We start from the raw sequence: 23,750 nt of genomic DNA, 5'->3' as shown, positions 1-23,750 counted from the left end.
ACAACTAGAGAAAGCCTGCACACAGCATTGAAGACCCAAAGCAGCCAATAAAAAATTAATTAATTAATTTTAAAAAATCACTTTACATCCAACCACCACTTCAGCTTTGAAGCCGCTGCTTGGTATTGACATTTTGTAGCTGTAGTATGACTATTCCTTTACATTCTATTTATAGGTGAGACTCATAATTCTTTTAGTATAACACGAAAAATCAGTTTCAGTATAACATGAAAAAGAATAAATCTAATATTAACACTGTTAACAAACATAACATTAGCCTCATTACTTGTCTTTATCGCTTTCTGACTCCCCCAGTTAAACATCTATACAGAAAAAGCAAGTCCCTATGAGTGCGGATTTGACCCTATAGGGTCAGCTTGCTTGCCTTTTTCTATGAAATTCTTAGTAGCTATTACGTTTCTTCTCTTCGACCTAGAAATTGCCCTCTTACTGCCCCTCCCCCTGAGCAACCCAAACAAATAATCTAAAAACTATACTCACCATAGCCCTAATCTCACTGTTAAGAAACAGCCTAGCTTATGAATGAACCCAAAAGGATTAGAATGAACAGAATATGGTATTTAGTTTAAAATGAAACAAATGATTTCGACCCATTAGATTATGATTCAACTCGTAATTACCAACTGCCTTTATTATATATAAATGTCATTATAGCATTGACAGTATCTCTTATAGGACTGCTAATATACCGATCTCACCTAATACCATCGCTATTAGGCCTAGAAGGCATAATATCATCGCTATTTAGCATGGCGACCCTAAGGATCCTAAATAAACACTTCGCCCCGGCCAGCAGAAGACCAGTCGTCCTATTAGCGTCTGCAGCTGGTGAGGCTGCACTCATTATCCCTGCTAGTGATAGTATCAAACACGTATGGCACTGACTACATACACAATCTTAACCTTCTCCGATGCTAAAATCCACCATCCCTGGGACTTCCTTTAAGTATTTCTTTAAGGTAGATTATGTTCTTGTAAATGGTATATTGTAAAAAAGTATAAAAGCAAAATGAAGGGCTATAGCTAATAAGTCAATAATGGAGATAAAAGGGAATCATAAAAATAAGCCAACAGAAGGCAGGAAAAAAGGAATGAAGGACACATGAAATATAAAGTAGACAGGAAGGGACTTCCCTGGTGGCGCAGTGGTTAAGAATCTACCTGCCAATGCAGGGGACATGGGTTCGATCCCTGGTCCGGGAAGATCCCACACGCCACAGAGCAACTACACCCGTGCGCCACAACCACTGAGCCCATATGCCACAACTAGTGAAGCCCGTGTGCCTAGAGCCCGTGCTCTGCAACAAGAGAAGACACCGCAATGAAGAGCAGCCCTGCTTGCCGCAACTAGAGAAAGCCCGTGTGCAGCAACGAAGACCCAACGCAGCCAAAAATAAAATTTTAAAAATAAATAAAATCCACCGTCCCTACAATCATACTAATACCCCGACCTGACTATCAAAAAGCAGCATATTTGAATTAATGCTACAACACACAGCCTATTAATTAGCCTCACGAACCTATTCCTTCTTAATCAAATTAATGACAACAGCCTCAATTTTTCACTAGGGTTCTTCAATTCTTTATCAACACTGCTATTGATTTTAACAATATGACTTCTGCCATTAATCTTAATAGTCTGTCAATCTCACCCATTCAAAGAATCACTGACCTGAAAAAAATTTTATATCACCGTGCTAATTATATGACAAATTTTTAAATTATAACCTTTACTGCTGAATTATCCTGTTCTACATTCTATTTGAAGCCACACGAGTTCCAACACTCACTGTCATCACCTGACGAGGTAATCAGAAAGCCTTGATGCAGGGCTCCATTTTTTTATTCTACACATTAGTTGGATCTCTCCCACTTCTAGTGGCACTAGTATATATCCAAAATATCATAGGCTCCCTGAATTTTTAAAAAATTTTTATTTGTTTTGGCTGCTTTGGGTCTTCATTGCTGTGCACAGGCTTTCTCTAGTTGTGACAAGTGGGGGCTACTCTTTGTTGCAGTGTGTGGGCTTCTCATTGTGGTGGCTTCTCTTGTTGTGGAGCATGGGCTCTAGGCATGCACAGGCTTCAGTAGTTGTGGTGCATGGGCTCAGTAGTTGTGAGGCACTGGTTTAGTTGTCCTGCGGCATGTGGGATCTTCCTGGACTAGGGATGGAATCTGTGTCCCCTGCATTGGCAGGTGGATTCTCAACCACTGCTCCACCAAGGAAGTCCCCCTAAATCTCTTACTGCTCCAGTACTGAGCTCAAGCAATACGAAACTCTTGATCCAACATTTTGATATGATCAGCACATGCATAATAGCTTTTATGGTAAAAACACCCCTCTACCTAAATGCCCATCAACAGATGAATGGATGAAGATGTGGCATATATATACACTGGAATATTACTCAGCCATAAAAAGGAATGAAATTGAATTATTTGTAGTGAGGTGGATGGACCTAGAGTCTGTCATACAGAGTGAAGGAAGCCAGAAAGAGAAAAACAAATACCATATGCTAACTCATATATATGGAATCTAAAAAAAATGGTACTGATGAAACCAGTGACAGGGCAAAAATAAAGATACAGATGGACACAGGATGGGGGCAAAGGGGAAGCTGGGACGAAGTGAGAGAGTAGCATTGACATATATACACTACCAACTGTAAAATAAAGAGCTAGCGGGAATAGCTATATGACCTCCCTGCATAACACAGGGAGATCAACTCTATGATGGGTGATGACTTAGAGGGCTTGGATAGGGAGGGTGGGAGGGAGTCGCGGGAGGGATGGGATATGGGGATATATGTATAAATACAGTTGATTCACTCTGTTGTACAGCAAAAACTGGCACAACAGCATAAAGCAATTATATTCCAATAAAGAGCTTAAAAAAAAATACCCCTCTACGGCCTTCACCTTTGATTACCTAAAGCACATGTAGAGGCTCCCATTGCAGGTTCAATAGTCGTTGCAGCTGTGTTACTAAAACTTGGGGGTTACGGCATAGTACGTATCACAGCTATACTAAACCCACTAACAGAATTTATAGCATATCAAGAGAAAAAGAAAATGTATACAGAAAAGTGAGAGATGAGAAATACAGTAAATATTCATCCTCTTCTTTAAAAAACTTAAAAAATCAAAAAAAGAATTTATAGCATATCCTTTTCTCATGCTCTCCTTATGAGGAATAATCATAACAAGTTCCATCTGTCTACATCAGACAGACCTAAAATCACTCATTGCATACTCTTCTGTCAGTCACGTGGCACTTGTTATTGTAGCCATTCTTACCCAAACACCTTCAAGTTATACAGGGGCTACCACTTCAATAATCGCCCACAGCCTCACATCATCTATATTATTCTGCTTAGCAAACTCAAACTACGAGTGAGTTCACAGCCGAGCAATAATTTTAGCCCGAGGTTTACAAACTTTCCTCCTGCTAATAGCCACCTGATGACTACCGGCAAGCCTAACAAACCCGGCTCTACCCCCAACCATCAATCTAATTGGAAAATTATTTGTAGTTATAGCATCCCTCTTGTGATCAAATGTCACTAGTGTTTTAATAGGAACTAACATTATAATTACCGCCTTGTATTCCCTATACATACTAATCATAACAGTGCGGTAAATACACACACCATATTAATAATATCACACCCTCTTTTACATGAGAAAATACCCTCATGGCCCTCCACATCTTACCCCTCTTACCCTCAAATCATCATAGGACCCCAATATTATAAATATAGTTTTAAAAAAAACAAGATTGAGAATCTAGTAATAGAAGATTAAAACTTATTTACTGAGAAAGTATGCAAGAACTGCTAATTCATGCCCCCGTGTCTAACAGCATGGCTTTCTCAAGCTTTTAAAGGATCGTAGTTATCCGTTGGTCTTAGGAACCAAAAAACTGGTGCAACTCCAAATAAAAGTAATAAACCTATTTTCCTCTTTTGCACTAGTTACACTATTCATATTAACAATACCAATTACAATAACAAGCACCAGTATTCACAAAAGTGACAAATACTCGTCATATGTAAAGAATACCGTCTCGGGCAATTCCCTGGTGGTGCAGTGCTTAAGAATCCGCCTGCCAATGCAAGGGACACGGGTTCAAGCCCTGGTCTGGGAAGATCGCACATGCCTCAGAGCAACTAAGCCCGTGTACCACAATTACTGACCCGCGCAATAGAGCCCACAAGCCACAACTACTGAGCCCATGTGCTGCAACTACTGAAGCCAGATGCCTAGCGCCCGTGCTCCACAACAAGAGAAGCCACCGCAATAAGAAGCCCACACACCGCAATGAAGAGCAGCCCCTGCTCGCTGCAACTAGAGAAAGCCCATGTACAGCAATTAAGTCCCAAAACAGCAAAAAAAAAAAAAAAAAAAAAAGACTCAGCCCATCAGGCCCCTCCTCCTCAGGCCAGATGCTCTACATCCTAAGAGCATCTTCAACAACTAGACACAAGAAAAGTGTGCCCACCCCTGGGAAGACCACCCAGGCAAATAGCGTTATGGCAAGGATTTTGTTATTTGTGTTTACATAATATCTTAAATTTTGCCTCTAGGCCCACAAAGCCTAAAATGTTTACTATCTGATCCTTTTCAAAAAAGCTTTCCAATATTGCTCTCAGGAAGAAAAAACACTTTATCATATCATTTCAATTGACACAGAAAAGGCATTTGACAAAATAAAACATCCAGTAATGAGAAAAGCTCTCCGCAAACTAAGGAAAGAAGGGAAATTCCTCAACTAGATAAAAGGCAGCTAGCAAAAACCAGCAGGTGACATCATACTTAATAAAGACTGAATCCTTTCCCCATGTGACTGGGAACAAAACAAGGATGTCCACTCTCACCACTTCTATTCAAAACTGTACTGGGAGTCTTAGCCAGTGCACCAAAGCAAGACAAAAAAGGTATACAGATTGGAAAGGAAGAAATAATTATCTACCCAAGAAAATTCTAAGGATTCTACAAATACCTAGAATTTTAAGTAGTTTATCAAGGCCATTCAATATAAAGCCAATACCCCCCCACACACAATCATATTTCATTATCCTGCCAATGTACAATTTTAATACCCTAGCAATGTATAGTATTTCCATGCCCTAGCAATATACAAAATTTAAAAACAATGCCATTTACAATCTCTCCAAAGAATGAAATGCTTAGGTATAAATCTAACAACACATAGAGAATTTGTGTGCCAACATTACAAAGTATTGATACAACAAAACCAAAGAACAGCTAAATAATAGAAGAGATATACAGTGTTCATGAATTAGAATACTCAACACAGTAAATGTCAATTATCCCCAAATTGATTTACAGATTTAATGCAATATTAGTCAAAGTTCTAGCAGCATTTTTGTAGATATAGACTAGTTCATTCTAAAATTTATATAGAAAAGCAAAGGAACTTACACAGACCAAAATTTTATTTTAAAAGAAGAATTGGAAGAATCATACTACCTGATGTTGAGAGATACTCTAAAGCTACAGTAATCAAGAATATGGTGATAGTGAAGGCACAGACACAGACTATTGGCAAATAGAAAATCCAGAAATGTATGCATGTAAATATGGCAAATTGACTTTGACAAAGATGCAAAAGGAAGGACATTCTTTCAACAAATGGTATTTGAACAACTGACCCTCTGTGTGCAAAATGAAATCAGCCTTAACCTAAACATACACCTTATGCAAAAATTAGCAATTATTTATAGATCTGACTACAAAATGCAAAACTATAAAAATTTAGACAGAAGAGGATATATATGTATAACTGATTCATTTTGCTGTACACCTGAAACTAACAACACTGTAAATCAACTCTACTCCAATAAAAAAACTTTTTTAAGATGAAGAAAAAAATATAGAAAGAAAACTTGAGGTTAAGCAAAGAGTTCTTAGACTGGACACCAAAAGTGCAATCCACACAAAAACACATTAATAAACTGGACCTTATCAAATTTTAAAACTTATGTAAAATGTTAAGAGAATGAAAGAGATGAGCTATAGACAGGAAGAAAATATTTGCAAACCACATATTCAAAAAAAATCTTCTCACCATAATAAAGAACTTTAAAACTCAACAGTAAAACAACCCAACTGAAAATTGGCAAAAGACATCAATGTACACTTCCCCAAAGCAGATATAATGATGACAAGTAGCACATGAAAATACATACATCATTAGCAATTAAGGACATTACAAATTAAACCACAATCAGACTCCACTACACACCTATTAGAATGCCTTAAATAAAAAATAGGAACAATATCAAGTTGTCATGAGGTCCCAGAGCAACTAGAACTCTCATATATTGCTGGGGAGAGAGGGGGAGATGCAAAAGGGTACAGACACTTTGGTGGAAAACAATTTGAAAATTTATAACATTAAAAATACTCTTGAGTACTCTTCTCAGCAGTCTTCCCTAGAGAAATGAAAACTTATGCTCATACTAAAACCTGTACGTGAATGTTTATACCAGCATTATTCGTAATTGTCAATAAATGGAAATAACCCAAATGCCCTTCAATGGGTGAATGGATAAACAAACTGCAGTACATCCACACGATGGAATACCACTCAGCGACAAAAAGGAACCAACCAGTCACATAACATAAGGTACTATATGATTTCATTTATATGGCATTCCCTAAAAAACAATACCATAGTGATAGAGAGCATATCATTGGTTTTAAGGGGTTATTAATGTGGTGAGGAGTGGCTATAAAGAGACAGCATAAGGATGTTTTTTGGTGTGAAGGAACCATTTTGTATCCTCAGTACGATAATGGTTACACAAATCTATACATGTGTTAAAATTCACAGAATTAAACACCAAAATTAAAAAGGTCATTTTTATTGTATGATCATTTTAAGTAAACTTTGAAGAAATGAATTGACTGTTTGAAGCACAAATATTTTTTGAAATTACATATGTAGGGTAAAATGTATAATGATAGCACAAAGGACAGAAGGGAGAAACTATAAGTGTACAGTTGTAATGATCTGGCATTGTGCTTTAAGCAATATAGTATTCCTTTAAGGTAGATTATGTTGTAAATTGTATATTATAAAAAAGTATAAAAGCAAAATGAAAGGCTATAGCTAATAAGTCAATAATGGAGACAAAATGAAATCAAAAAAATACTCAAGCCAACAGAAAGCAGGAAAAAAGGAATGAAGAACACATGAAATATAAAGTAGGTAGGAAGGGACTTCCCTGGTGGCACAGTGGTTAAGAATCCGCCTGCCAATGCAGGGGACATGGATTCAATCCCTGGTCCGGGAAGATCCCACATGCCACAGAGCAACTATGCCCATGTGTCACAACTACTGAGCCCACACACCACAACTATTGAAGCCCATGCACCTAGAGCTCATGCTCTGCAACAAGAGAAGTCACCACAATGAGAAGCCTGTGCACCACAACAAAGAGTAGCCCCAGCTTGCCACAACTGGGGAAAGCACATAGAGAAAGTATGCACAGAGCGTGAAGACCCAACACAGCCAAAAATGAATAAATCTTAAAAAAAAAAAAAGTATGTAGGAAGATGATAGATTGAAATCTAAACATGTCAATAGTCACATTAAGTGGAAAAGGTCTAAACACCAAATTAAAAGGCAAAGATTCTAATATTGTATCTAAAAAAGCAAGTCCCAACTATATGGTGTATACAGAAACCTATTTAAAATATAAAGATTCAGATAGGAAAAATAAAAGAGCAGAAAGAGCTATGTCATGCAAATGCTAGTTCAAAAAAGCTAGCGTGTCTGTATTATTATCAGAGAGAGTAAACTTTAGAACAAGAAATATTAACAGGTATAAAGGCATTCCAAAATGATAAAGGGGTAACTTTATCAAGAAGACATGACAATTGCATATGTGTATACATCTAATAACGGTGCTTCAAAATACATGAAGCAATAAAGACTTAAACATAATAAGAAACGACACCATAAAACTCCTAAAAGAGATCACAAGCAAAACATTCTCTGACATAAATCATACCAACGTTTTCTCAGGTTAGTCATCCAAGGCAATAGAAATAAAAACAAAAATAAACAAATGGGACCTAACCAAACTTACAGGCTTTTGCACAGCAAAGGAAACCATTAAAAAAAACAAAAACAACAAAAAGCCTACAGAATGAGAGAAAATATTTGCAAATGATGCTACTAACAAGGGCTTACTCTCCAAAATATACAAACAGCTCATGACTCAACAAAAAAACAACAAAAGATAAGAAATTAAGGAAACAATCTGATCTACCATTGCAAGAAAAAGAATACAATAACTAGGAATAAACCTACCTAAGGAGGCAAGAGACCTGTATGCAGAAAACTATAAAACACTGATGAAAGAAATCAAAGATGACAAAACAGATGGAGAGATATACAATGCTCCAAAGCAATCTACAGATTCATGCAATTCCTCTCAAATTACCAATGGCATTCTTCACAGAATTAGAACAAAAAATTTTACAGTTGGTATGGAAACACAAAAGACCCAGAATAGCCAAAACAATCTTGAAAAAGAAAAACGAAGCTGGAGGAATCAAGCCCCTGACTTCAGACTATACTACAAAGCTACAGTAATCAAGACAGTGTGGTACTGGCACAAAAACAGTGATATAGGTCAATGGAATAGGATAGAAAGCCCAGAGATAAACCCACACATCTATGGTCACCTAATTTATAACAAAGGAGGCAAGACTATAAAATGGAGAAAAAACAGCCTCTTCAATAAATGGTGCTGGGAAAACTGGACAACTACATGTAAAAGAATGAAATTAGGAAACTACCTAACACCATACACAAAATAAACTAAAAATGGATTAAAGACCTAAATGTAAGATCAGACACTATAAAACTCGTAGAGGAAAACAGGGAAAAAACACTCTGACATAAATCACAGGAAGATCTTTTATGACCCACCTCTTAGAGTAATGAAAATAAAAACAAAAATAAGCAAATGGGAATTAAAGGCTTTTGCACAGCAAAGGAAACCATAAACAAGACAAAAAGACACCCACAGAATGGGAGGAAACATTTGCAAATGAAGCAACAGACAAAGGATTAATCTCCAAAATATACAAACACCTCATGCAGCTCAATATCGTAAACAAATGACCCAATCGAAAAATAGGCAGAAGACCTCAACAGACATTTCACTGAAGAAGACAGATGGCCAAGAGGCACATGAAAAGATGTTCAACATCACTAATTATTAGAGAAATGCAAATCTAAACTACAATGAGGTATCACCTCACACCGGTCAGAATGGCCATCATCAAAAAATCTACAAACAATAAATGCTAGAGAGGGTGTGGAAAAAAGGCAACCCTCTTACAATGTTAGGCAGGAATGTAAATTGATACAGCCACTATGGAGAACAGCATGGAAGTTCCTTTAAAAACTGAAAATAGAACTAACACATGACCCAGCAATCCCACTATTGGGCATATACCCTGAGAAAACCATAATTCAAAAAGACACACATACCCCAATGTTCACTGCAGCACTATTTACAACAGCCAGGACATGGAAACAACCTAAATGTCCACTGACAGATGAATGGATAAAGAAGATGTGGTACATATATATGATTGAATAATAGCCACAAAAAGAAATGAAACTGGGCCATTTGTAGAGATGTGGATGGACCTAGAGTCTGTCATGCAGAATGAAGTAAGTCAGAAAGAGAAAAATATCGTATATTAACGCACACATGTGGAATCTAGAAAAATGGTACAGATGAACTTATTTGCAGGGAACAGACATGTGGACACAGGAGGGGAAGGGGAGAGAGGGATAAATTGAGAGATTAGGTTTGACATAAATACACTACCATGTGTAAAATAGATAGCTAATGGGAACCTGCTGTACAGCACACGGAGCTCAGCTCGGTGCTCTGTGATGACCTAGATAGGTGGGATGGGGGGGGGGGGGGGGAGGGAGGTCCAAGAGGGAGGGGATATATGTATACATATAAATGATTCATTTCATCGTACAGCAGAAACTAAGACCACATTGTAAAGCAATTACATTTCAATTTTTTAAAAAAAGTCTACAAATAATAAATGCTGGAGAGGGTGTGGAGAAAAGGGAACCCTCCTACACTGTTGGTGGGAACACTAATTGGTGCAGCCACTGTGGAAAACAGTATGGAGGTTCCTCAGAAAACTAAAAATAGAATTACCTATGATCCAGCAATCCCACTCCTGGGCATATACCCAGACAAAACTCTAATTCAAAAAGATACATGCACCTCTGGACTTCCCTGGTGGTGCAGTGGTTAAGAATCCACTTGCCAATGCAGGGGACACAGGTTTGAGCCCTGGTCCAGGAAGACCTCACATGCTGTGGAGCAACTAAGTCCATGTGCCACAACTACTGAGCCTGTGCTCTAGAGCCTGTGAACCACAGCTATTGAGCCCTCAAGCCACAACTACTGAAGCTCAGGGGCCTAGAGCCCATGCCCTGCAACAAGAGAAGCCCCCACAATGAGAAGCCCATGCACCTCAATGAAGAGTAGCCCCCACTCGCCACAACTAGAGAAAACCCGTGCAGCAACAAAGACCCAATGCAACCAATAAATAAATAAATATACATGCACCCCTGTGTTCATAGCAGCACTATTCACAATAGCCAAAACATGGAAACAACCTAAATGTCCATCAACAGATGAATGGATAAGGAAGATGTGGTACATATATACAATGGAATACCACTCAGCCATAAAAAAGAACAAAATAATGCCATTTGGAGCAACACAGATGGACCTAGTGATTATCATATTAAGTGAAGTAAGTCAGAAAGAGAAAAATACCATATGATATCACTTATATGTGGAATCTAAAATATGGCACAAATGAACCTATCTACAAACCAGAAACAGACTCACAGACATAGAGATCAGACTTGTGGTTGCCAAGGGGGAAGGATGGAGGAAGAGGGATGGACTACGAATTTGGGGTTGGTAGATGCAAACTATTACATTATTACCAAGGTCCTACTATATAGCACAGGGAACTATATCCAATCTCCTGGTTTTATGGGATAGACCATAATGGAAAAGAATATTTAAAAAGAATGTATATCTATATATGTAAAATTGGGTCACTTTGCTGTACAGCAGAGTTTGGCACAACATTGTAAATCAACTATACTTCAATAAAAATTTATAAATAAAAAACAAAATACATGAAGCAAAAGATGATAGAAATTGAAGAAGATACTGACACAGCCACAATTAGAGTTGGAGACCTCCACTTTCTTTTCTCTGTAAACAACAGAACAAGTAGAAAGACAATTTGTAGAAGACCTGAAGAACATTAATCAACTTGGCATTTGTAGATCGCTCCACCCACCAGCAGCAGAATACAAATTCCTTTTAGATATACTGCAACTTTCAAAAGAGTTGAAATCATAAATAAGAGATGGGACAAAAAAGAAATCACAAGGATGAATTAAAGCACAGTATATCAAAAGTAATTTATGCAACTAAAGTGGTGCTTAGGAAGAATTTGTAACAACAGATGTTAAACTGGAATAGAAAAAAAGATCTCAAATCAATGATCTAAGCTTTCTTGTCCAGAAACTACAAAAAGAAGAGCCAGTTAAACACAAATTAAGCAACCAGAAGGAAATAAAGCAGAAATCAGTGAAACAAAAACTTGCTTCTTTGACAACATCAAGAAAATCAAATCTCTAGCCAGTCTAATTAGCAAGAAAAGACAATACAAAAACTACTAACATCAGGAATGAAAGTGGACATCACTACAGATATTAAAGCCATTAAAAAGTAAAATATTATTAACACTTTTGTACTAATAAAACCTAGATGAGAGACTTCCCTGGTGGCGCAGTGGTTAAGAATCTGCCTGCCAATGCAGGGGACACAGGTTTGATCCCTGGTCCAGGAAGATCCCCCATGCCAAGGAGCAACTAAGCCTGTGCGCCACAACTATTGACCTGTGCTCTAGGGCCCGTGAGCCACAACTGCTGAGCCCGTGTGCTGCAACTACTCAAGCCCGTGCGCCTAGAGCCGGTGCTCCACAAAGAGAAGCCCACGCACCACAATTAGAGAAAGCCCGCTTGCAGCAATGAAGACCCAATGCAGCCAATAAATAAATAAATTTATTTTAAAAAAATCCTAGATGAAATGGAAAATTCTCTTGGAAGATATAAACTATCTATAGCAAACTGAAGAAGAAATAGAAGAATGGAATAACTATTTTTAAAACTCAGTCTTTAAATTCCTTCCCACTGAAAACAATTAAGACAGAAACTCAAGTCTCAGATTGCTTCACTGGTGAATTCTATCAAAGGTTTTTTTTTGGCAGGGGGGCACGCAGCATGGCTTGTGGGATCTCAGTTCCTCCATGAGGGACTGAATCTGGGCGCCACGGCAGTGAAAGCTCTGAATCCTAACCACTAGACCACCAGGGAACTCCTTCAAAGGGTTAAATTAATACTAATTCTATGCAAATCTTTTGGAGAATTGAAGAGGAGGAAATTATTTTCTACTTATTTTATGAAGCCAGCATTTCTTTGATATCCAAACCAGGCAAAGATATTACAAAGAAAGCAAACTATAGATTGATTTACCTCATGAATATACATGAAAACTCATATCAAAACATTAGGAAATCACATCCAGCAATACTTACAAAGGGTAAATTCATGACCAAGTGGAGATTGTTCAGGGAATGTGATGTTGCTTTGACATTTGACAATGTATCAGTATAATTCACCATGTTAATAAGAGACTAAAAATACGACCACTAAAAATACAGCCATTTCAATAGCTACAGAGAAAGTATTTGACAAAATTTAACACCCATTCATGGACTTCCCTGGTGGCACAGTGGTTAAGAATCCGCCTGCCAATGCAGGGCACACAGGTTCGATCCCTGGTCTGGAAAGATTCCCCATGCCACAGAGCAACAAAGCCCATGCGCCGCAACTACTGAGCCTGCACTCTAGAGCACGTAAGGCACAACTACTGAGCCTGAGTGCCACAACTACTGAAGACCACGTGTCTAGAGCCTGTGTTCCACAACAAGAGAAGCCACCACACTGAGAAGCCTGTGCACCGCAACGAAGAGTAGCCCCTGCTCACCACAGCTAGAGAAAGCAACAAAGACTCAATGCAGCCAAAAATAAATTTTAAAAGTATCTAGACAATAATATCTTGGTGTATTTCTTGGAGGTCAGCTGTGTTCTTGGAGGATATGGACTGATAGTTTGGTAAGCTGTGTTCTTGGAGGATATGGACTGATAGTTCGGTAAAGCATATGCAAAGATTTGTGATGTCTGTGTGTAAATGATGGGCAAGTTTGTGTGCAACCTATTTCTGCTGCAAATAGGTTTTAAACCATATGGCCTGATGTGGGTGTATGTTGGTAACACTTTATTGACGGGGGGATTTTTTTGCAGAAACTAATGCCTGTGGCTGTGCATAATATGTCTCCGGTCAAAATGTGTTAATAGAGTGTTAGGTCATTTGCCAATTGAAATATCCAGCATTAGCCTGTAGGCAGGTCCTCTAATTTGACCAATTACTGTGGTCCCTTGACCTCCAGGGTAAAGCATTTGCTGGTGGTAGGCAAGCTGGCAAGGTCTTTGGATCATAGGGCTTGTATCAGCAAAACGTGATGGCGTGCAGGCCTCAGCATTTGTCATGTGTGGCTGAAACAGTGGCTTCCTTGGAGGGTTTGAGTCTCTTGACTGCAAACCAATGAAAGCACCTAAACCCCTGGTACCAGACCAACAGTCAACAGTATGGTACAGCTGCACTTGAGAGGCTTTGTTGTATGATGTTGAGCTTCCTTAGCCCATGATACTACCAAGGAGGGGTTGTCTGGCTTCATCACCATGGGATGTGGTGTTGTTATGGGTGGAATTGTGCCTGCCCCCTCCCGACAAATTTATATGTTGAAGTTCCAACATCCAGTACCTCAGAACGTGACCCTCTTGGGAGAGAAGGCCTTTAAAGAGGTGATTAAGTTAAAATCAGGTCTTTGGGGGTCTTAATACAATATGACTGGTATCCTTATAAGGGGAGGAAATTTAGACACACAAAGAGACACCAGGTATGCATCACACAAAGTAAAGGCCACGTGAGGACACAGCAAGAAGGTGCCACCTGTAAGGGAGGGAGAGACGTCCCAGAAGAAAACAGACCTGCTGATGCCTCGATCTTGGACTTCAAGGATCTGGAAGTGTGGTAAGATAAATCTCTGTTGTTTAAGTCATCCAGCCTGTGGCATTTCATGACAACCACCATAAATAAATAGTATCAAATGAATTATGTCCAAATGTGATTTTTTTCGATGTACAAAGTGGAGTTTTCTATCTCCTTTTTTTTTTTTGCTAGTCCACCCTGTGTGTGGGGACGGCCCTAGAACACTAATTTAATTTCCTGAAGAGGATCAGAGGGAAAACACAAAGTATCAACCCCTTATAACCTGAACATTTAACAAACCTTTAGGTGGTGGAAATGGGTCCCAGGAGAGTTTCCAGCCATTATTGGCTGGGGATAAGATAAAACATTTGTAAAGACAAGGGCAGATATTATTAAAGGGGGTGATCTTATTAAAGGGCCTCATATGTCTTTACATACATGGAGGTCAGATATAACCCACTTTTTTTGATGGGGGCGTACCCCACGATATGTAGGATCTTAGTGCCTGGGCCAAGGATCAAACCCGTGTCCGCTACAGTGGAAGCGTGGAGTCTTAACCACTGGACTGCCAGGGAAGTCCCCATAACCCACTTTAAATATAGGAAAGGGCAGTGGGATAGGTTTTTAATGTTGGGGCCAAGGAGCCTTGAATTAAGATAAAGTAAGGTCTGAGACAAGACAGAGACCCATTTATGAACCCATTTGCTGAGGTGGAATTTGAAAAGGAGTTGTTTGAGGTGACCTTTCTGTCTCTTAATTAAACGGGCCATCTGGGACCCAGCAGGGACACGAGAGTTCCACTGAATGCCTTTTCCAAGAGCTGGCAATGTGTATTTTGGAAAGTGAAATGCATGTGTTGGTTACAATCAGTAATTTCTATAATTCTGAAGATAAGGAGTGTCCTGGCAAGGCCTTGTATTGTGGCTTTAGTGTATGTAGAAACACATGATTCAATTTATATCTTGAGGACCTGTAAGGCAAGAGATTCTGGGTCCTTTGTCCTAGAGCAGACAATTTTCAGGCAGTGGTCCAGTAGTTTGATAACTGTGAAGATGGGACCATCTGTTGGCCAGGGCATCCAGTGCTGAGAAGACTGCCTGAAGTTTGACCAAGTGTGTTGATGCTTGGGTCCCATCCTTCATCAGGGACTTCCTGGCTAAGGGATGGAAGTAGCAGCACTCCCCTGAGCTCCATCACATGGGTGGTGGCCGCGCCCTCACGTACTCCATCATCTCCCACTGCTGTTCACTCAATTCGTCCCAAGGCAGCCAAGGGATCTGGGGGAGGGGTGACCTCCTCCAGCATCATAGCATCTGGCAGGGGATGGAGGATAGAGTAGGTCTCCCCCTCCTGTAGGTGGAATATGACAGAAGACTATGGTTTGTATCCTATGTAATACAGTAACAGAACTTAAAGGAGGCTAGACCTATGTAAATGGAGAGATGTCATTTTTCTTGGATAAGACATTTTCACAATCTGTCAGTTCTCCCCAGATTGATCTACAGCTGTGACACAGTCACCATCAAAATGCCCTCAGGCTTTCCTGTAGATATTGACAAGTTGATTCTACAATTTATATAGAAAAATTGGGACTTCCCTGGTGGTCCAGTGGTAAAGTCTCTGCCCCCTTCCACTGCAGGGGGCACCAGTTTGATCCTTGTTCAGGGAATTAAGATCCCACATGCCTCGGGGTGCAGGCCCTCTTCTCAGAAAGGGAAAAAAAAAGCCATTGATTTTTGATTCGTAAACACAGAAGCCCAAGCTATGTACAGGGCAATAGTGGGTGGCCCATTCATAGAAAAGACCACATCATTTAAAAATAAATAAATGAAATATATATGGAAAAAATCATAGAATTTAGAACACCTCTAATTTTGAAAAACAAAAGTAGAAGACACTAAATTTTATGACTTTAAAGCTATGGCAATCAAGACAGGTTGATATTAGGATGGAAACAGACATACAGCTCAATAGAACAGAGTAGAAAATCCATAACTAGTACCACACATACAGTCAGTTAATTTTTGACAAAAGTACCAATGTAATTCAATGGAGAAAGAGTTGGTTTTCAACAAATGTTACTAGAATAATTGAACAACCTTATGTTAAAATATATGAGCCTCGATCCTTTATACCATATTTACCAGTTTACTCAAAATGTATCATAGGCCTACACGTAAAACTGGAGCTATAAAACTTATGGAAGAAAACCTTTATGAACATGGGTGAGTTAAACATTTCTTCTGTTGGACACAGAAAGGATTGAAAGCAACTTGATAAGCTTGATAAATTCAATTAAAAACTTCTAAAGACACTATTACAGAGTTTAAAAGTTAAGCTACATTGTGAGAGAAAATATTTAAGACAAATCTGATGACAGACTTGCACCCAGAATATACAAGGAACTTTTGCAATTCAATGAAAAGATGACAGTCCAAAATTTTTTAAATGGATTTTAAATTTTTCTTGGTGCTCCTGTCAACCAAAAAATAATGCAGGAATCTGCAAATAAGTAAAGAATTTATTTGGGGTCTTAACTGCAAAGCAGGAGACACGGATTCAGGTAACCATGAGTGTTCCAAAGAAGAGAAAGAGTCATGGGCTTATAAAGACAAAAAGCTGCTGGGTGACTTGCAGCAACATGGATGGAACTAGAGATTATCATATTAAGTGACGGAAGTCAGAGAAACACAAATACCATATATCATTTATATGTGGAATCTAACATATGACACAAATGAACGTATCTGCAAAATAGAAACAGACTCACAGACACAGAGAACAGACTTGTGGTCCCAGGAGGAGGGGGAGTGGGGGAGGGATGGAATGGGAGTTTGGGGTTAGCAGATGCAAGCTATTATATATAGGATGGATAAATAACAAGGTCCTACTGTAGAGCACAGGGAACTATATTCAATATCCTGTGATAAACCACAATGGAAAAGAATATGAAAATTATATATGTATGTATAACTGAATCACTTTGCTCTACAGCAGAAAGTAACAACATTGTAAATCAACTATACTTCAAAACAAAAAGAGAAAATTGCTGGGTGAGAATTGTGATTGACTCTGATGTGAGTCAGAAAATATCTGTCCCTAGGAATCATGAGGTTTTTTTAGGGTAAGGGTCAGATAACTAGATAGGCATGAATTTCTGGCAGAGGTTTTTAGATATCTTATCAGATGAAAAGGTCAGATTTCATCCAGGCTGAGACTTGCTTATGAGTTATGTCACTTCCTCAGTGGCCTCTCGGCTCTATTCTAGAGAGCAAGCTCTTAGCAATACCAACTCCATTTTAATTTTCCTTTCACACATCAAAAGACACAAATAGGCTGAAAGTGAAAGGATGGGAAAAGACATTGTGCAAACAATAACCAACGAGAGCTGTGTGTTCATACTAATATCAGAAAACAGTGACTTTAAGACAAAAATTGTTACCAGACACAGACAAGGACATTTTATGACGATAAAAGGGTCAATCCAACACATTTTCCAACTTTACTGTTTGAAAACCGCAGTAAAATAAAAAGAGATCCAAGAGACATAGAAAATGACAACAACAAAACCAAAGACACATCACATCCAACTACAAGAGCAAAAACCCAGAAAAGTCAAATCTAGTTTATGATGAATAATACATCAGAACAGTGGTTAGTCTGGTGATATAGGAGCGGAGGGTGAGGGAAAAGCCTGGAAAGGGGCATTACGAACTCTGGGATAATTCTTAACCCTGTTAGGGGTTCCAATTAATTGCACACATATTCAGGTTTTAGAACTCAATGAATAGTTCACTTAAGATATGTGCATTTTGATGGAGGTCAATCTTACCTCAAAAGAAAAAAGACCCACACACAAATACTAAACTCTTGTTAATGATACAAATACTGAAATATTTGGGAGGAAATATCAACTTACTTTGAAATGCATCAACATAAGATGTTTGAAAGTTAGAAGACTCACACTTTCTGATTTCAAAACTTACTTCAACAGCAGTGAAGATAATGTGGTACTGGCATAAGGATGGATATATAGATCAATGGGATAGAATTCAGAGTCCAGAAATAAAACCTTATGTCTGTGGTCAACCTGGTGTGCCACATTCGTTCAATGGGGAAAGAAAAATCTTTTCAACAAAATAGTGCTGTACAACTGGATAGCCACATGTAAAAGAATGAAACTGGACACTTACTTCTGCCTTTATACAAAATTAGCTCAAAACTGACCCAAGATCAAAATGTGAGTTAAAGCTAAAAATATTTCCAGAGAAAACAAGGGCGAATATGTATGACCTCTGATTTGAGAAAGGCTTCTTAGAACATGAGAAACAACCAAAAAAGTATACACTGAATTTCATCAAAATTGAACATTTTTGTGCAAAGGACATTATGAAGAAAGTGAAAAGACAACCTACAGAATGGGAGAAAATATTTGCAAATCATGTATCTGATAAGGGGCTAGTATCTAGAACACATGGCATATTCTTACAACTCAATAATACGAAGTCAAATAACCCAGTTTTAAAACGAACAGATCAGTTGTTAGGAAATGGCACATCAAAACCACAAATACCGCTTCACACCCACTAGGATAGCTAGAATGATAAAAAAAAAAATTTTTTTTTAATAACAAGTGTTGGCTAAGTTGTGGAGAAATTGGAAACATCATACATTGCTGGTAGGACTGTAAAATGGTGCAACCACTTTGGAAAACAGTCTGGCAGTTTCTCAAACACTGAAACATAGAGTTACTAGATGACCCAGCAATTCTGCTTCTAAGCAAGAGAAATATCCAACACAAATGAAAACATATTCACGCAAAAACTTGCATACAGAGGTTTACCGCAGCACTATACATAGCAGCCCGAAGGTGGAAACAATCCAAAGTGATGACTAGATAAACAAAAATGTGCTACATCCATAAATGGAATATTTATTCAGTCATAAAAAGGGATGGGGTAGGGCTTCCTAGGTGGCACAGTGGTTAAGAATCCGCCTGCCAATGCAGGGGATATGGGTTCGATCCCTGCTCCAGGAAGATCCCACATGCCGCGGAGCAAGTAATCCTGTGCGCCACAACTATTGAGCCTGTGCTTTCGAGCCCGTGAGCCACAACTACTGAGCCCATGTGCTGCAACTACTGGAGCCCATGCGCCTAGAGCCCATGCTCTGCAACAAGAGAAGCCAGGGCAATGAGGAGCCCCTGCTCACCGCAACTAGAGAAAGCCCGCATGCAGCAATGAAGACCCAACACAGCCAATAAATAAATAAATTTTTTAAAAAAGGGGGGATGGGGTAGTGATACATGCCACACATGGATAAACCTTGAGAACATCACACCAAGTCAAAAAGACCAGCCATCAAAAGACTACATATTATATGAGTCTATTTTTATGATGGGTGGAGCGGGTGTAGCAGCTAAAGGGTACAGGGTTGCTTTCAAGGTGATAAAAATGTCCTAAGATTAACTGTGGTGATAGTTGCACATATCTGCGAATATATTAAAAACTACAGATTTTTACACTTTAAGTGGGTGTACTGTACAGTATGTAAATTATATCTCAATTAAGCGGTTATAGGAGGTAGGTAAAGAAAGCTCTATTCGAAATCTTTTTTTCTATTGCAAATATAGTTATGAATGCCTATTTTAAAAAGCATTGAAAACAACTGGTTTGAGGGAGGGATAAACTGGGAGTATGGGCCTAACAGATGCACACTACCATATATAAGATAGAGAAACAACAAGGATTTACTGTACAGCACAGGAAACTATATTCAAATACTTGCAATAAACTATAATGAAAAAGAATTGAAAAAATACGGATACACACATGTGTAACTGAGTCATTTTGCTGTACATTAAAAACACAATATCATAAATCAACTATACTTCAATAACAAAATTCACGTCCGAAAACAACTGGTTTGTAAGGCAACTAGTAAATGTAGAAATTTTTAAATTCACTTCTGTACTATTTGGGAAACAAAAATGAGAACAAACAAAAACTATAAATGAAATTGCATCATAAAAGTCAAATGCCAAGTACATCACAAATACTAAATATTTGGTATTGTCCTTCACCCTCCAACAAATCAGAAAAGACGCGGCCACTCATTGCAAAACAAGATATGAAAACGCAGCTCACCTGGAACTTGGTTGTTTTCTCCTTTCTCTCAGGAAGGGCAGTCACGAGAAGACAGAGCTGGAGAAAGGAAATGAAGTCATGAGAGAAAGGCAGAAATCCCCTAGCCTGTTTGACATCTTTGTGAAAATCACAGGAAGTGCCCCGTCTACTGAGCAGACACAGCCCCACACGCCTTGGTGAGCAGAGGGTGGGCTGGGGTCCAGCTGCCTCTGGTTCACCTTGGACAAGCGCCATCAGTGCCCACAGCTGGTCCTCAGAGGGCCCAGGCCAGCCGTTCCATCTCAGGAAATGAACGTAGGGGAGGCAACAGAATGTATTTTGGCACTGGGGCCAAAATGCCCACGTTCAGGGGACTTCCCTGGTGGTCCAGTGGTTAAGACTTCACCTCCCAACACAGGGGGCGGGGGTGTGTTCGATCCCTGGTTGGGGAGCTAAGATCCCACATGCCTCGTGGCCAAAAACCCAAAACATAAAACAGAAGCAATATTTGTAACAAATTCAATAAAGACTTTAAAAACGGTCCACATCTTCAAAAACAAAAAAGAGACAAAAAACAAACAACAAAGAAAACAAAAAAACCCCCAAAATGCATGAGTTCAAATCACAGCCATGCTACTCACTGGTTAGCTAACTCTGGTTTACGTTAATCTGTCATCTGCAAGTTGAGGATGCCAACAGAGCCCACCTCTCAGGGCAGTTGTGAGGATTAACGTGTGGGCAGGTGAGAAGCTGTTCTAACTCTACTCGGGGACCCCCTTTCCTGGTAGCTGCACAGAAGCAGACGCTGCTCTGCATGGTAAAGCCATCTTTGCCAATGTGCCTGTCAGACACCGGAACATCAGACTGTAATCTTTGAAGAGTGTGAAATTCTGGCTGGCAGCTTTACTTATTTGTTGCTTAGTAATTTTTTTGACGTTCATATTTGTTTCATAAAAAGGAATCATTGCAGGACTTCCCTGGAGGTCCACTGGTTAGGACTCTGAGCTTTCACTGAAAGAATCACTGCTGGTGAGTTTTCTCCCTGAAGCCAGAAGAGGCTCAATGACACATGTCTCTCTTATGTTCATAGACAAATGAACCTCTGACATGTCTTCATGTGTCGTGTTAAAACAAAAAACATTTCACGTCTCTGTTTCATTTAATGGTACTTGAGTAGTGACAACAAAACCCAACACGTAATCGTTTTAGGGATTTTGTGAGCTTATCCATGCGAGGCTCAGGGCCTGGCATGTTAGCTAAATTCTCAGCTAACGAGGATCAGGATGACTGTTGCTCCCATTTAATAGATAGGAAGGCTGAGGTTCAGTAAGAATAAGCTACCCGGGTCACAGAGCTGACAAGTGGCAGTGGCTGGGCCTGAATCCAACTCAAGAGCCCGTGCTCTTCACCTTGTCACCAGGCTGCTCTAAAGACAAACACAGACAAAAAAGAAGGAGTCTGGTGGAATCAGGAAAGAACAGCCAAGGAGTGGATTCATTTCCTATGGCTGCTGCGGAAAATCAGCACAAACTTAGTTTCAAACAACACAAATACATTCTCTTACAGTTCTGGAGGTCCGAAGTCCAAAGTGAGCAGGGCTAAAATCAAGCTGTGGGCAAGGCTGATTCCTTCTGGGGGCTCCAGGGAAGGACCTGTTTCTCGCCGCTTCCAGCTTCAAAGGCTGCTCGTAGCCCCGTCCGCCATCTTCAAAGCCAGCTGCACGGAATCTTCTCTCCGACAGCCTGCCTTCCTTTTATAAGACCCGTGTGATTACATCGGGCCCACCTGGATCATCCGAGCTCCTCTCCCCATCTCAAGACCTTAATTACATCTGCAAAGTCCCTCTTGCCGACCTGGATCATCCGAGCTCCTCTCCCCATCTCAAGACCTTAATTACATCTGCAAAGTCCCTCTTGCCGACCTGGATCATCCGAGCTCCTCTCCCCATCTCAAGACCTTAATTACATCTGCAAAGTCCCTCTTGCCGTATAAGGGAACGGTTCTGGGGATCAGGACATGGGCATCTTTGGCGGGGGGGGCACTACTCAGCCAACCACAAGGAGTAAAGGACAGACACACAGAAGAGGGAGAAAGCTCCTGCTGACACAGGATCAGCTTGCCAGATAGTATAACAGGGAGGAGCGTGGTTTCTGGAGCCACTTCTGGGAGGTTTTAACCCTGACTTGCTACCTCTGTGCCTCATCTGTATCAATGGAAGATAACTGTAACCTCCTCAGAGGTCATCAGGAGGCATAACACCGTGAATGGACATAAAACACAGAACCGTGTCATGCACACAGTGAGCATTTGAGACACGTTCCCTATTATCATTAATGTCTCTCCTTACTTGGAGAAGCACCCTCTCGCAACTCTTAGCTTCCTCTCTCTGCCTCCACGATCACCAGAAGCCTTCTGCCCAGGAACTGGGAGTTGCACAGAGATCTGACAATTCTGGGTGTTTAGTAGGAAAAACTCACAGGACCAAATAACGGTCTGGTGTGATGGGCTCAGTTTTGTCTGTGACATCCAGCAGGGTCCCTTTTCTAGACCTGACTTTCCTGAGTCCCCAAGTCCTCTCACTCTTTTGTGTGGGCATTGTTTCCACTTGGAAGATCCTCTTTCCCTTCATTTTTCTTGAGAACTTTCATGTGCTCTTAAAAAGCCTACTCAGCTGTTGCTTCCAGGAAGCCCTCCATCACCCTCCAGGGATATTTTATTTAATTTATTTTTTAATTAATTTTTTTTTTTTGGTCTTGCCTCGCGGCATGCAGGATCTTAGTTCCCCAGCCAGAGATCCAACCCACTTACCACGCCCCCTGCAGTGGAAGCACAGAGTCTTAACCACTGGACTGCCAGGGAAGTCCAATCCAGCGATATTTTATTAATTAACCTCCTGTGTTGCCTGAGAGGTGATCAATTCTTACTCAGCTTCATATCGCCAGTCCCTCAAATAAAAGAAGGGTGGAATCCACAATGAATGGAGTGAATGAACCCACAAGTGGACAGGGGAGGAATGGCCTGGGTGAGAGTTGAGGTTCCCAGGCCAGAGCATTTGGAGAACCGCAGTTTCATTTTCTTGTTTTCTTACCGTATCTACTGTTCTCAAGCATCTAGAGGACATCCGTGAGATGTCTTTGAAGACAATAAACATTTTTCGTTGAAGCCCTGATTTGGCCACCAGCTCCTCCCCGACCAAGTTCCTGCCAACCCTTCTTACCCCGCCTTAGAAAAGAAAAGCCCTTTTCTGTTTAAATTTGAGACACTTGCAGATTTCTGTGTTCTCCCTACACCAGGTCTTTTTGAATGAAGTCTCTCCTTATCCAAGTCCAGATGTTTTGATTTGACAGGCAGGGCTCACAAGTGAGGAATGCTATCAGAGTGT

At 39.8% G+C, this 23,750-nt stretch overlaps 1 protein-coding gene across 5 annotated transcripts in view; it reads right to left on the bottom strand.

Annotated features, from left to right (window-relative positions):
- Window positions 1–23,750, bottom strand: part of ZNF233 (zinc finger protein 233) — a 75,050-nt gene that overhangs the window by 27,044 nt on the left and 24,256 nt on the right. For 4 of the 5 annotated variants that reach the window (XM_057712037.1, XM_057712033.1, XM_057712034.1 and 1 more), the window contains one exon: window positions 20,390–20,446. The gene's annotated coding sequence lies outside the window, so the exon portion shown is untranslated. Of the gene's footprint in view, window positions 1–20,389; window positions 20,447–21,745; window positions 21,795–23,750 lie in introns of those variants that run through there. The other variant, XM_057712036.1, reaches the window with a different exon arrangement.

Source organism: Hippopotamus amphibius, chromosome 16, assembly GCF_030028045.1.
Source record: "Hippopotamus amphibius kiboko isolate mHipAmp2 chromosome 16, mHipAmp2.hap2, whole genome shotgun sequence".
Taxonomy (NCBI): domain Eukaryota; kingdom Metazoa; phylum Chordata; class Mammalia; order Artiodactyla; family Hippopotamidae; genus Hippopotamus; species Hippopotamus amphibius.
This window is presented reverse-complemented; position numbering and strand designations above follow the sequence as displayed.